The sequence below is a fragment of the Trichomycterus rosablanca genome, chromosome 10 (assembly GCF_030014385.1).
Source record: "Trichomycterus rosablanca isolate fTriRos1 chromosome 10, fTriRos1.hap1, whole genome shotgun sequence".
In the NCBI taxonomy this organism is placed as follows: Eukaryota; Metazoa; Chordata; class Actinopteri; order Siluriformes; family Trichomycteridae; genus Trichomycterus; species Trichomycterus rosablanca.
In genome coordinates, this window is record NC_085997.1 from 6,088,761 (window position 1) to 6,104,638 (window position 15,878).

The following is a 15,878-nucleotide window of genomic DNA, read 5'->3' on the forward strand; positions in this document are numbered from 1 at the left end:
CTTAGAAATGTTATGTCACAGAGTTAATCATACAAACAATGGGTCGTAAAGGCACAACCTGTTTGTGTATCTTAGGTAACCCATACAGACTAGGTGTAGCCTCTCCTGGATATCATTTTTAGTACAAAGCCCTGTCAATAGCATTGTTCTGTTCTAAAACTTTCAGACAATCTATCACCTTTTTCTTGTAGCTACTACCTGGATCTCGTTTTAGCAGTTCATAAGTGTTAGTGTCACTACAGAACAGTACATCTACCCTTGTCAGCAGGAAGTATGATGATGTTATTGTCCTTATTATGTGTAGTAAGTGCATACCTCTCGTCTCTGCTGATGTTGGATGGAGGTGGCTTTGCTTTACTAAGGCAAGCTGACACTTTCATCCGAAACTGTTCCGCTTCCAGATCGGAGATGTTGTTGTTGCGGATTGCTGATTCTGTGGCTGTGATCAGTTCCACTAGTGGGACTTGCTTCAGTGTAACAGCGAAATTCAACCCCTTAGCCAAGATGTCTTTTTCCGCTTGTGTGAGTTGTCTGTCTGACAAGTTCTTCACCCGCTTGTCCACATCACCAGTGTGTGTTTGCCCTTCATTCCTCTTTCGGCCATCCATGGTCTGTTGGTGTTTCTGTCCTGCAGCAAGCAAGTCAAACTTTTTTCGCTGCCTGGTTTTTGACTTTTCATGTTGTTCTAGACGAGCCTTCTGCGTGAAGTTAATCACCTGTTGGAGAGTGGGCTCATCTAGACCTGATGTAAGTCTTTGTACGATCTGCTCCTCTCTAGTTTTCACCCATTCATTCAGTAGCTGGTTCTGTGCCTTCTGAATGATCTTGCTAGCTCGGTGACCCTTGACAGAAGATCAGGCTCTTTGGTGTGATCCTGCTCTGTCTGCATCTGATGTTAAATCACCAGCTCAGACTGAAGAAGTCACTCGGATTGAGTGGCGAAACGTATCTCTACAACAAACTTGTGTCCAGATGAACTGATTCAACTTTGTGGATTTGTGTACCTGGATTATGATTATTCCTGGTTCAGTTCATTAAGACTCCCATGAAGTCATTCAAATGTCAAATCACAATATCAATATCACAATCACACTGCCACCACTGGTGGTATGATGTTCATACATTCATTCATTCACTGCCTGTTTTATCCTGGTAATGATCACTGTGAGCCTTTTTTTTTTTTAAACTTCAAAAAGTAAATAAAAAAGATAACAATAATATCATTTCAGTTATATCAATAGCAGCCATCAAACTAGGAATCCTGACCGCTAGACCATATGGGAAACTGCAAGGCTCAGCACCGGCTGACGCCAGAATCAGCCACTTCATTCCACTCTGCCAAGTCTTTGTCACCTTGACAAGACCTGCATTGTTGGATCTGGGGTACAGAGAACCATACACAAGGAGTTAGAGAGACAAAAAAAGAGAGAGAATAGAAACCTTCGAAGCATGGCATACAAAAAGATAGTGCCGTGACCCGGATCCGAACCAGGGTTGCTGCGGCCACAACGCAGAGTACTAACCACTATACGATCACGGCTTACCAGCAGTCTGCCACTGGTGGCTCACGTCGGCTGCCCCCTGATAGACTGCAGTCATAGTTCCAACAGAACAATGTGCTTGAGCTACAGCAACAAGGCGCCAAAGAAGTAATAGGCAAAGTTTTGCTCAAGTCCAATTCCCATACCGGGAGTCGAACCCAGGCCGCCTGGGTAAAAACCAGAAATACTGACCGATAGACCATACGGAAACTGCAAGGCTTAGTGTCGGCTGGTGCCAGCATCAGCCACTTCTTTCCGCTCTGACAAGTCTTTGTCACCTTGACAAGACCTGCATTGTTGGATCTGGGGTACAGAGAACCATACACAAGGAGTTAGAGAGACAAAAAAAAGGCATAAGGTAACCAAACAGCTGAACTGTTTTCTCCAGAGTTTTTTGGTCTATTGTATTAAATTGTGACATAATAGTCATGTTATTTCTAGGTGTCTGTAGGGGCGGCATGGTTTCATCGTTTGACTGAGTGGCGTTGATGGTCAGTCTAATAGTTTTGATTTTTTCACAGAAGAAATGAGCAAATTCATTACATTTCTCTGTGGACAGAAGTTCTGGCGTGATCTGTTTTGGAGGATTTGTAAGCTTGTCGACCACGTTGAATAGAGTGCGGGTGTTGTTGATGTTCCTGTTAATGATCTTAGAGAAGTGCAGCTGTCTAGCCCTGCCTAACTCCGAGTTAAAACTACAAAGGCTTTGCTTATAGAGATCATAGTGGATTTGAAGTTTAGTTTTCCTCCACTTACGTTCAGCTCTCCTGCACTCTCTTTTCAGAGCTATTACCATCATTGTGTTACGCCATGGTGCTTTCTGTTTGCTCAACGTTTTCATGACTTTTACCGGGGCAACCACATCCATGACAATATAGCTATGGCCTCCATAAACTGAGAACTAGTACTTTAATTTATGCACCTTTTCTTAACAGAAACAGTGCTAGTTTGAGCATCTGGAGTGATCAGCATTTCAAAGAAGACACAAAAATGATCAGAGAGGGCCAAGTCCTTGACCATAACAGAAGAAATGTTAAGACCTTTAGTAATAACTAGATCCAGAGTGTGCCCTCGAGTATGTGTAGGCCCTTTCACATGTTGCAATAGACCAAACGTGTCAAAAAGTCCAAAAAGTTCTTTGGTGTTATTGTCCTTGTTATTATCTAAGTGGATGTTAAAATCCCCAGTTATGATGAAAAAGCTGTACTCAGTGGAGATAACTGACAGTAGTTCAGTAAATTCATCTATAAAATGTGCAGAGTACCTTGGAGTTTTATAAATGGTTAAAAATAAAATGTTGGGAGTACCCTTCAAAATAAAACAGAGGTATTCAAAAGACATAAAATTGCCAAGCACAGTCTCTTTGCACTGGAATACATCTTTAAATAAGGCAGCTACTCCTTCAGCTATCCTACCACTTCGACACACATTCATAGAACTGAAGTTAACTGGTGCTGTTTCGTTAAGAACAGTGGCACTGCTGCCTTCTGCTAACCATGTTTCAGTTAGAAACAGAAAATCTAAACTGTAAGATAGAATTATGTCATTCACTAAAAATGATTTGTTGGCTAGAGATCTAATATTAAGCAGAGCTAGCTTTAAAGGAACCACAGGAGCCACTGCGGCAGCCCGAGGTTGTTGTGGTACAGGTAAGAGGTTAGACTGGTTGGTGCCCTGGGCTTTTTGGGTGAAACCTGTGGACTGGCTGAGATGGAGTGTGAGAATTTAGTCCCAACACACACCAGTTTCTCCATTTTCTCTGTGAAATCCATATGTGGAGGTGATGTTGTTGAGAGAGAGAGAAGTTGGAGGATGACTGTGATGTCTCTGCTGTTGACTGCTGTGTCACTGCCTGATGATGAAGGTCGTAATAGCTTTCGTCAAGAGTCAGAAACTCAGCCTGAGCTGTGTTCTCCAGTGATGGGGATTGTATGTTTGATGGTCCTTCATGGTTAAAGGCAGGTGAGGGAGGTTGAGAAGGCACGTATTGTGTCGAGTCAGTCCAAGAAGCAGATGGGTGGCGAAGAGCAAAATGGAGGTTGTCCTTTAGTGCCTTCACTCCAGTCTTGCTTAGGTGGGTGCCATCTGGGTAAAAAAATTCTCTGCGCCCCCAGAATAGATTAAAATTGTCAATATAATCCATACCTTTCAAACTGCTTATGCCTAGTTCACACTACACGATTTTTGCCCTGATTTTCGTTCGGCGACTGGTCGGCGATTGATTTTCCGGGTCGGGAGCAACTCAGCGTTCACTCGGCGATCAAAACTCGGCTCTCAGTCGCTATGTGTGAACTATCCAACAACTCGACCCAACCGGCTTGCCGACCGCTCGGCGAATGGATTGAGTTTTCTAGCATGTCAGATATCTGATCTCAGATGGGCAACTGGGAATGAGTGACATGTCGAACAGCCAATGAGAACACAGGATACGGTGTGAGGGGAAATGCAGAAGAGGATATAGTTTATATCAGGATACACCGGCACACACACGTAGTATTTCTGATTTGATCGTCCTCTACAAAACATAACACCCACGCTGCATTACAAAATTATTAATTAACATCCACTTTACTGCAGAACAAGCCATATACTGTTTGTGTTGCCAAATCCACTCAGATTCATTTATTTTTCTCTTTGATTTTACGCTGCACATCAGACCACAAACACTTTGATCACTCGCTACTTGTTGACGTGCATTTTTGGACGTGGTGTCATTAAAACTCTCGTCACTTCTTACGTGTGTTTTTGTTTAAAAGAAGAAAAAAAGAAGACCAGAGAAGCTCGCCTGCGATTCCAGTTGGTGATGGATTGTGTAGTGTGAAACCCCCTATCGCCGATCAGTCGTGTAGTGTGAAATATACACCGACTGAAAGACTCCCGGGTGCAGAAGATTCAGTCGTGTAGTGTGAACTGTACAGCGACCTGACGACTTGGAAAGTCGTGTAGTGTGAACTTGGCATTAGCCACGTGTTGAGGTTGAGTAGCCGTGAAAATAGTATTAGATCCTCGGGCTGGGAGAGGCCCACTGATGAACTTCTGAGCAGTCAGCTTCTCAAGTATATTAAACAGTTCAGTGAAGTTGTTCTTTAAGATTTCTGACTCCTCTCTGCGGATGTCACTTCTGCCCACGTGCAGAATAATTTGGTCGATCGCTCCATGCTGGGAGAGAATGTTGGGAAGTTGAATCTTGGGCTGTGGACAATGTGAAACATGTATTGTTCTCTGATGAGTCCACCTTTACTGTTTTCCCCACATCCGGGAGAGTTACGGTGTGGAGAAGCCCCAAAGAAGCGTACCACCCAGACTGTTGCATGCCCAGAGTGAAGCATGGGGGTGGATCAGTGATGGTTTGGGCTGCCATATCATGGCATTCCCTTGGCCCAATACTTGTGCTAGATGGGCGCGTCACTGCCAAGGACTACCGAACCATTCTGGAGGACCATGTGCATCCAATGGCGGTGCCGTGTATCAGGATGACAATGCACCAATACACACAGCAAGACTGGTGAAAGATTGGTTTGATGAACATGAAAGTGAAGTTGAACATCTCCCATGGCCTGCACAGTCACCAGATCTAAATATTATTGAGCCACTTTGGGGTGTTTTGGAGAAGCGAGTCAGGAAACGTTTTCCTCCACCAGCATCACGTAGTGACCTGGCCACTATCTTGCAAGAAGAATGGCTTAAAATCCCTCTGACCACTGTGCAGGACTTGTATATGTCATTTCCAAGATGAATTGACGCTGTATTGGCCGCAAAAGGAGGCCCTACACCATACTAATAAATTATTGTGGTCTAAAACCAGGTGTTTCAGTTATTTTGTCCAACCCCTGTACATTAAACTAGACATTTAGTTAACTGAGTTTTCCACTAGCCGTCAGACTAAACTCGGGCACAGTTATCAGGACTACCATGGCTCCTATCACTACAGCGGGTTCTTCGTGCTGCTCCAACTGCTACAGACTCCTACGGAAAATTGCTGTGCTGGAGACAAAAATGCTCACAATCCTACCTGGAACGGATAGGAGAAATGGTTTCAGATCACTCGAGGGTGAGTCAAAATCTAACACAGAACAACCAGCTAAACTAAGGCTAGACAGCTTAACAGACTTCCCGAAGCTTGACAGAAGTCAATCAAAACAGGGGAACAGAAACGAGCCATGTGAGAGTATAAGTCGGTGGCACAAACTTGGAGCAAAACCAAAAGCACAAAAGCAGCAGGTGGCTGTCTTAATGTCTTCCACGCCAGACTGTTCATCATGGGCTCGGAAAGCTAAAACTATTCCAAAAGCTAGCACAATTGCACCCCGTGGGAAAATAGCAGGGTCGCAACAAAAACCGATCCCTTTGCTGAATCGTTTTGAACCGCTCAGAAATCTGATCGAGGTTATCCCCAGTGGTAATGGTAACGAATCAAAACCAGCGAAGCTGACTATAAAAGGGGTCTCAAAGCGGGCTAGCAAAAACACGAGGCTGATTAAGCAGAGGCCCTCGCCTGACGCAGAGAACGCTCCGAAAACTCTGATCGTCGGTGACTCTGCCATCAAGAATATAGGCAGCAGATCAATGCTAACATGCTGTCTCCCGAACTTGACTGTCTCGGAATTAAATGAGGAACTTCCCAACATTCTCTCCCTGCATGGAGCGATCGACCGAATTATTCTGCACGTGGGCAGAAGTGACATCCGCAGAGAGGAGTCAGAAATCTTAAAGAACAACTTCACTGAACTGTTCAATACACTTGAGAAGCTGACTGCTCAGAAGTTCATCAGTGGGCCTCTCCCAGCCCGAGGATCTAATATGTTTTCACGGCTACTCAACCTCAACACGTGGCTAAGCAGAACCTGCAGTTTGAAAGGTATGGATTATATTGACAATTTTAATCTATTCTGGGGGCGCAGAGAATTTTTTTACCCAGATGGCACCCACCTAAGCAAGACTGGAGTGAAGGCACTAAAGGACAACCTCCATTTTGCTCTTCGCCACCCATCTGCTTCTTGGACTGACTCGACACAATACGTGCCTTCTCAACCTCCCTCACCTGCCTTTAACCATGAAGGACCATCAAACATACAATCCCCATCACTGGAGAACACAGCTCAGGCTGAGTTTCTGACTCTTGACGAAAGCTATTACGACCTTCATCATCAGGCAGTGACACAGCAGTCAACAGCAGAGACATCACAGTCATCCTCCAACTTCTCTCTCTCAACAACATCACATCCACATATGGATTTCACAGAGAAAATGGAGAAACTGGTGTGTGTTGGGACTAAATTCTCACACTCCATCTCAGCCAGTCCACAGGTTTCACCCAAAAAGCCCAGGGCACCAACCAGTCTAACCTCTTACCTGTACCACGACAACCTCGGGCTGCCCCAGGGGCTCCTGTGGTTCCTTTAAAGCTAGCTCTACTTAATATTAGATCTCTAGCCAACAAATCATTTTTAGTGAATGACATAATTCTATCTTACAGTTTAGATTTTCTGTTTCTAACTGAAACATGGTTAGCAGAAGGCAGCAGTGCCACTGTTCTTAACGAAACAGCACCAGCAAACTTCAGTTCTATGAATGTGTGGCGAAGTGGTAGGAAAGGTGAAGGAGTAGCTGCCTTATTTAAAGATGTATTCCAGTGCAAAGAGACTGTGCTTGGCAATTTTATGTGTTTTTTATTTTGAAGGGTACTCCCAAAATTTTATTTTTAACCATTTATAAAACTCCAAGGTACTCTGCACATTTTATAGATGAATTTACTGAACTACTGTCAGTTATCTCCACTGAGTACAGCTTTTTCATCATAACTGGGGATTGTAACATCCACTTAGATAATAACAAGGACAATAACACCAAAGAACTTCTTGGACTTTTTGACACGTTTGGTCTATTGCAACATGAGAAAGGGCCTACACATACTCGAGGGCACACTCTGGATCTAGTTATTACTAAAGGTCTAATCATTTCTTCTGTTATGGTCAATGACTTAGCCCTCTCTGATAATTTTTGTGTCTTCTTTGAAATGCTGATCACTTCAGATGCTCAAACTAGCACTGTTTCTGTTAAGAAAAGGTGCATAAATGAAAGTACTAGTTCTCAGTTTATGGAGGCCATAGCTATATCACCAACTTTAATTGCAGAGTCAGTTGATGAACTCCTGGATAACTTTAACGTGAAAATATTGACTGTCATGGATGTGGTTGCCCCGGTAAAAGTCATGAAAACGTTGAGCAAACAGAAAGCACCATGGCGTAACACAATGATGGTAATAGCTCTGAAAAGAGAGTGCAGGAGAGCTGAACGTAAGTGGAGGAAAACTAAACTTCAAATCCACTATGATCTCTATAAGCAAAGCCTTTGTAGTTTTAACTCGGAGTTAGGCAGGGCTAGACAGCTGCACTTCTCTAAGATCATCAACAGGAACATCAACAACACCCGCACTCTATTCAACGTGGTCGACAAGCTTACAAATCCTCCCAGATCACGCCAGAACTTCTGTCCACAGAGAAATGTAATGAATTTGCTCATTTCTTCTGTGAAAAAATAAAAACTATTAGACTGACCATCAACGCCACTCAGTCAAACGATGAAACCATGCTGCCCCTACAGACACCTAGAAATAACATGACTATTATGTCACAATTTAATACAATAGACCAAAAAACTCTGGAGAAAACAGTTCAGCTGTTCGGTTACCTTATGCCTTTTTTTTTGTCTCTCTAACTCCTTACTTACGTTGCACATTCTCTGTACCCCAGATCCAACAATGCAGGTCTTGTCAAGGTGACAAAGACTTGTCAGAGCGGAAAGAAGTGGCTGATGCTGGCACCAGCCGACACTGAGCCTTGCAGTTTCCCATATGGTCTATCGGTCAGTATTTCTGTTTTTTACCCAGGCGGCCTGGGTTCGACTCCCGGTATGGGAATTGGACTTGAGCAAAACTTTGCCTATTACTTCTTCGGCGCCTTGTTGCTGTAGCTCAAGCACATTGTTCTGTTGGAACTATGACTGCAGTCTATTGGGGGCAGCCGATGTGAGCCACCAGTGGCAGACTGCTGGTAAGCCGTGATCATGTAGTGGTTAGTACTCCGCGTTGTGGCTGCAGCAACCCCGGTTCGGATCCGGATCTCGGCACTGTCCTTTTGTATGCCGTGCTTCGAAGGTTTCTATTCTCTCCTCAGTCAAGAGACAGAAATGGGGCTGGAGCTTCAGGAAAGTCACGACCGCATACTCACAGGGGCCAGTAGTTCCCATATGGTCTAGCGGTCAGGATTCCTGGTTTTCACCCAGGCGGCCTGGGTTTTACTCCTGCTATGGGAATTGGTCTTTATGATTGGACTGGAGCAAAACTTTGCCCGTTAGTTTCTTGGCGCCTTGTTGCTGTAGCTCAAGCAGCTTGTCCTGTTGGAAGTATGACTGCAGTCTATCAGGAAGCAATTGACGTGAGCCACCAGTGGCAGACCGCTGAAAAGCCGTGATCGTATAGTGGTTAGTACTCTGCGTTGTGGCCGCAGCAACCCCGGTTCGAATCCGGGTCACGGCACTGTCTTTTTGTATGCCGTGCTTCGAAGGTTTCTATTCTCTGTCTTTTTTTGTCTCTCTAACTCCTTGTGTATGGTTCTCTGTACCCCAGATCCAACAATGCAGGTCTTGTCAAGGTTACAAAGACTTGGCAGAGCGGAATGAAGTGGCTGATTCTGGTTCCCATATGGTCTAGCGGTCAGGATTCTTGATTTTTACCCAGGTTTTCGACTCCCGGTATGGGAATTGGTCTTTATGATTGGACTCGAGCAAAACTTTGTGTATTAGTTCCTCGGCGCCTTGTTGCTGTAGCTCAAGCAGCTTGCAGTTCAAATCTTAGGCCATGTGCGGGTGTTGAGGAAAATTGGCATTGGTAATGTGCAAGCAAGTCAGGATGGCCAAGCAGTCGTTCAGCTCGCAGTCTCCCCTGGAGCCGTGGGTTAGAATCCCCCTTCTGACAGCTCATGCTTTATACCTTCAAAATGGGATCAAAAATGCAAATGCACATAAGGTATTACAGTTACATATAATCACAAACACCCCCTCCCCCCACCACCACCACCATCAAAAAGAAAATCCTTCAGCAGCACTGCAACAAGAACAGGACAATCTCCTACAAGTCCAACAAAATCAAAGAGAATGCACTTCATAAAATACCTTATCCCAGAATATGGCTGCATGTTGGCGCTGTTGGCTGACTGAGACTTTTTGAACTGCACTAAACAGTTGGTATATCCTGCACTATTTTGGCCCTTACATAAAGCAGCATCAACACTTAAATCCGTCTGTCAGTGGTACAAAGACAGTTATTATTTTTTTCAGTACGTCCTAAATGCTGGGATGAACGTTTTAAATAAACGTCTCTGATGGTTTAAAAGCATATAGCAAGATATACCGTACTTGTACTCGGTTGGGAAAAAATGGTATCGATGCATCCCTAATCTCAAGTACAAATTCTTCAACTCTCTAAATAAACCATGTAGTACGGGACATTACCGCTTACCTAATGCAGTAAGGAAGAACTCGCACGAACAGGGACTTGAACTCTTGAACCTCAGATTAAAAGTCTGATGCTCTACCGAATGAGCTATCTGGGCCCTACAATCTGTTCTTTTCCTCACAAGGATGTGAGATAAATTACAAGCTTTAACATACGTTGTCCTGTAAAACTTTAATTAATATAAAATGTTTTTATTTCTGTTTCGGCTCTCTTGAACGCGATTGTATAAAGTAATGTTATATAATGTTGCTGCTTACACACACAAAGAAAAACATCTCTGGAGGAGAATTTTGCAGGTAGATTACAAACAGATTCCTTTCTTTCACCTTTTTACCTTTTTTCCTGTATCAATTGCACGATGGTTTTAAAGTAATTAAAATGTCAAAATAAAAATAAAAAAATCCATAAAAATCAAATTGAGTTAGCAAAGAATCTTAAATTATACTAAATGGTTCTTCAAGTAGAAACAGTTCTACCAAGAACACCTAAAAGAACCCTTAAGAAACACTTCTTAGCGCTACATACTGTACATCAGTTGTATTCCACACAGGTCAGCATGCGATGAAACATTGCTCGAAACAGACATCGTTTTACTTTCTAACTGTATTCATATTATGTCATCTAGTGGACAATTGAATAGCCTACAACCAGCACAAACAGGGTTTGAGTTCTTAATGAATAATTATTAATCTTAATAAATAATCCAGTCAGTTAAAAACCCAACAAGAAGGCTGTACCTAATACACTCAGACTAGAGAAAACACACCCTAACATGCTAGTGCTGTTACAGTGCTAAGAATGGTCCACCCAAAAACATTATTTGGTCAGTTGGAGATCTCATATGGGGCTCCCTTTCTATTGATTTTTGGTTTACAGCCTAGTGACAAAGTGTACAGTGCAGCAGATGGGTTACAGTCAGTACATTTACAAAACATAATAATGTGAAAAGATTAAGCAGTTCATGCAAATATTATTCCATGTGTGGTGAGGTCAGGATGGCCGAGTGGTCTAAGGCGCTGCGTTCAGGTCACAGTCTCCCCTGGAGGTGTGGGTTCGAATCCCACTTCTGACAGTTCATGATTTATACAAATCTACAGGGGTTGGACAAAATAACTGAAACACCTGTCATTTTAGTGTGGTAGGTTTCATGGCTAAATTGGACCAGTCTGGTGGCCAATCTTCATTAATTGCACATTGCACCAGTAAGAGCAGAGTGTGAAGGTTCAATTAGCAGGGTAAGAGCACAGTTTTGCTCAAAATATTGCAATGCACACAACATTATGGGTGACATACCAGAGTTCAAAAGAGGACAAATTGTTGGTGCACGTCTTGCTGGCGCATCTGTGACCAAGACAGCAAGTCTTTGTGATGGATCAAGAGCCACGGTATCCAGGGTAATGTCAGCATACCACCAAGAAGGACAAACCACATCCAACAGGATTAACTGTGGACGCAAGAGGAAGCTGTCTGAAAGGGATGTTCGGGTGCTAACCCGGATTGTATCCAAAAAACATAAAACCACGGCTGCCCAAATCACGGCAGAATTAAATGTGCACCTCAACTCTCCTGTTTCCACCAGAACTGTCCGTCGGGAGCTCCACAGGGTCAATATACACGGCCGGGCTGCTATAGCCAAACCTTTGGTCACTCGTGCCAATGCCAAACGTCGGTTTCAATAGTGCAAGGAGCGCAAATCTTGGGCTGTGGACAATGTGAAACATGTATTGTTCTCTGATGAGTCCACCTTTACTGTTTTCCCCACATCCGGGAGAGTTACGGTGTGGAGAAGCCCCAAAGAAGCGTACCACCCAGACTGTTGCATGCCCAGAGTGAAGCATGGGGGTGGATCAGTGATGGTTTGGGCTGCCATATCATGGCATTCCCTTGGCCCAATACTTGTGCTAGATGGGCGCGTCACTGCCAAGGACTACCGAACCATTCTGGAGGACCATGTGCATCCAATGGCGGTGCCATGTATCAGGATGACAATGCACCAATACACACAGCAAGACTGGTGAAAGATTGGTTTGATGAACATGAAAGTGAAGTTGAACATCTCCCATGGCCTGCACAGTCACCAGATCTAAATATTATTGAGCCACTTTGGGGTGTTTTGGAGAAGCGAGTCAGGAAACGTTTTCCTCCACCAGCATCACGTAGTGACCTGGCCACTATCCTGCAAGAAGAATGGCTTAAAATCCCTCTGACCACTGTGCAGGACTTGTATATGTAATTTCCAAGACGAATTGACGCTGTATTGGCCGCAAAAGGAGGCCCTACACCATACTAATAAATTATTGTGGTCTAAAACCAGGTGTTTCAGTTATTTTGTCCAACCCCTGTACTTCTTTAGAGGACACAGCCATCAGGGAATACAGTTTTCATCAAAGGGTGTACATGGTCTGCAACAATGCTGAGGTAGGTGGTACGTGTCAAAGTAACATCCACATGGATGCCAGGACCCAGGCTTTTGATCACTGAAGATGTGAGAAATTGAATCATGTATTCTTCCTGATCTTGTTCTGTTTATTGTTGCAGCTCTGCTGGAGGGTTATTTTTTTGGTGCTTGTGGTGGTGGTGGGGTCTTTGTTCCCATTTTGGTTTATTTAGTATATGATGTACTTTACATCCATTTAAATATGTATTTAAATACTTAAATATCCATTTAATGCACAAGTATGGATATTCAGCGTCCATTTACATTGTTACAGCAGTATTTTACGACAAAAATTGAAATGTTCACATTATTTAAATGGATGTAAAGTACATCATATACTAAACAAACCAAAATGGGAACAAAGACCCCACCACCACCACCACCACCACAAACACCAAGAAAATAACCCTCCAGCAGAGCTGCAACAAGAACAGGACAATCTCCTACAGGTCCAACAAAATCAAAGAAAAAATGCACTTCATAAAAGACCTCACATTGTTCGTCCTAAAGGCTAAGATCAACGTTTTAAATTAACTGAGTCTGTGATGGTTTAAAAACAACGCATAATATAGAAAACAGTACGTGAGCTTAAACACGTTGCACTCTCACTTTATAATGCAGCATCAACACTCTGTTAGTACATTACAATTTACAAATCATAAAGGAAGGTTCTGTGTAAGGGGAATTAGCTCAAATGGTAGAGCGCTCGCTTAGCATGCGAGAGGTAGTGGGATCGATGCCCACATTCTCCAATGCCGAAACATTATGATCACTTAAAGGCAACACATAATATAAAAGTCGTTGCTCACTGAAACGCTGCATCAAACATTAGGTCAGTCTGTAAGTTCTACAGTGACAGTTATGCTCTATTTTTACTCAAATCATTTGGTTTAAAGACCTTTTTTGACATGTTTAAATTGACAAATGTAGCGCCCCCTAGCACCCCTGGCTGTATTTGGAAAGCGCTACCCGACTTCTTTTATTTGTTTAAGAAATCTCTTTCTTTGTGGTAATGTAAGGATTTAAAAGGGCCACTACTTATCAGTACTTACGATTATTTTATATTTAAGCTATACTCTTATTTAAACCGAAAAAACTACTTCAATTACCCTATATATATGTGGTACTAACCTTGCACAAAAACACCTGCGACTAACACCATTTACAGTAGCTGTATTAACATTATCCCTGACTCACATACCAAACTTGTATACGTTAATAATACTTAAACAAATTAACTATTTACTCATTTACACAATCATTAATATGCATTTCAAACCCCAATATATTTTACAAAAATGTTATAATACAATAAAAAAAGGGTATCCAAAATTACCGTTGCAGGCCTGATCCAACCTAATAGTCCCAATCAGCACAGATCACGAAGTATATTTGGTCAGTTGTGGTGGAGCTGTCCACGTTCTTTGTTTACATGGATGAAACAGAAAAAATCCACCAGTCTTTTTCCTTTTGATCTTGGATGAAACAATCAGAGTTTATCCGATGCTTTTAATCCACAGTAATCATCACAGCTGCTGAGGAAGCGTACTGCCTTCAATGTCCATGCGTGAAAACTCAAGAGACGAAGTTCACGGCTGATACAGCATAAACAATGTCACTAATCAACTGCAAGATGTTAATATAAGACTCACTGTCCGTTTGTCTTAACGCATCAAGAGAGATAAATCCTAAACAGGTGTTTTACCCGCTTACATGACACTTGTTTCACATCACGCTATTTTCTCCACTTTTTTCTTCTTTTCCACCCACTTTCTCCCGCTCTTTTCCCGACCTGTGAAAGTTCATGCTGATTGGCTTAAAAATAAATCAAGGGAGGGCTATACATACACTTTACTTTAAACAGCATAAAACAACCAGAACATTATTTACAGAACAAATAAGAACAACTTATTTACGAGTTAAAAATTAACATAAACAAAAATATTAGTAATCCCCAAATTTTAATTGGGTTACACAAACACACAATAACTTATAATTCTCCAATTTTGAAATGTCTCGGAGTTTTATCTGAAACGACTTTTTGTTAAAGTAGAGGTACGTGACTTTTGAATGGTTTTTCATCTGGTGAAACTGCTTCATAAAAGATGAACAGCTGAAACTCACGACATCCCCTTTAAAATGCTGAAAAATGACATCCCCTTTAAAAAGCACGAATGCTGTTTTTTGACTTCAGCTCAGCATTTAATACTGTAATCCCTTCCAAGTTAGTCACTAAACTTGGAGATCTGGGTATTAACAACTCCCTTTGTCACTGGATTATGGACTTTCTTACCAACAGACCTCAGCATGTTAGGTCAGGCCACACCTACTCCATCAACATCTCACTCAATACAGGCGTACCACAGGGCTGTGTGCTGAGCCCATTCCTCTACTCCTTTTTCACCCACGACTGCAGGCCTGTGCATGGATCCAACTCCATCATTAAGTTTGCTGACGACACCACGGTGATTGGACTCATCAGTAACAACGATGAGACAGCCTACAGGGAGGAGGTACAGCATCTGGCCACATGGTGTGAGGACAACAATCTGCTCCTCAACAACAACAAAACTAAAGAGCTCATCGTGGACTTCAGGAGGGAAGGAGGAGGCACGCATGACCCCATCCACATAGACGGAATAGCTGTTGAACGTGTCTCCAGCTTCAAGTTTTTGGGGACCCACATTTCGGAGGACCTGTCCTGGACCACCAACACCTCCAGCTTGGCCAAGAAGGCTCACCAGTGCCTCTTCTTCCTGAGGACACTCAGGAAACACAATCTGTCTTCGGCCATCCTGGTGAACTTTTACCACTGTGCAATAGAAAGTATCCTGACCAGCAGTATCACAGTCTGGTATGGAAACTGCACTGTTGCAAACCGCAAGGCACTGCAACGAGTGGTGAAAACGGCCCAGCGCATCACAGGGACTTCACTTCCACCCATTGAGGACGTCCAGAGGAAACGCTGTCTGCGTCGAGCTCGCAGCATTCTTAAGGACTCCTCCCCCCCCACACACACACACACTACAAACATGATAATTTTTATCCTTTTTCCGCTTTGTATTTCACTGGTACATACCTCATTTGTACATAAATCTCATAAATACTGTATATATCTGTTTATTATGTTTTTACGTACTCATTCCTTGATCGTGTCCATAGCACCTTAATCACTTTAACCTGCATAGCACCTTAATATTAATCTGCACCTTAATATGTATATTGTTTTCAGCTACATATCTTGTTTATAGTATAGTTTATAGATCCTGTTAATACCACTGCTATTTACCCACTGTAAATAATGTATATCATAAATACTGTTTATTCTGCACTTTCTGCTTATTGCACTTCTGGTTAGATGCTAAACTGCATTTCGTTGCATTGT

At 42.8% G+C, this 15,878-nt stretch overlaps 3 non-coding genes across 3 annotated transcripts; all 3 read left to right on the forward strand.

Moving 5' to 3' along the window:
* The first annotated feature begins 9,006 nt into the window (after nucleotides 1–9,006).
* Nucleotides 9,007–9,078, forward strand: trnah-gug (transfer RNA histidin (anticodon GUG)). Its single transcript has one exon. It is a non-coding gene; the product is annotated as a tRNA-His (tRNA).
* Nucleotides 9,079–11,045: 1,967 nt separating this feature from the next.
* Nucleotides 11,046–11,128, forward strand: trnal-cag (transfer RNA leucine (anticodon CAG)). Its single transcript has one exon. It is a non-coding gene; the product is annotated as a tRNA-Leu (tRNA).
* Nucleotides 11,129–13,172: 2,044 nt separating this feature from the next.
* trnaa-agc (transfer RNA alanine (anticodon AGC)) lies at nucleotides 13,173–13,245 on the forward strand. Its single transcript has one exon. It is a non-coding gene; the product is annotated as a tRNA-Ala (tRNA).
* Nucleotides 13,246–15,878: the final 2,633 nt, after the last annotated feature.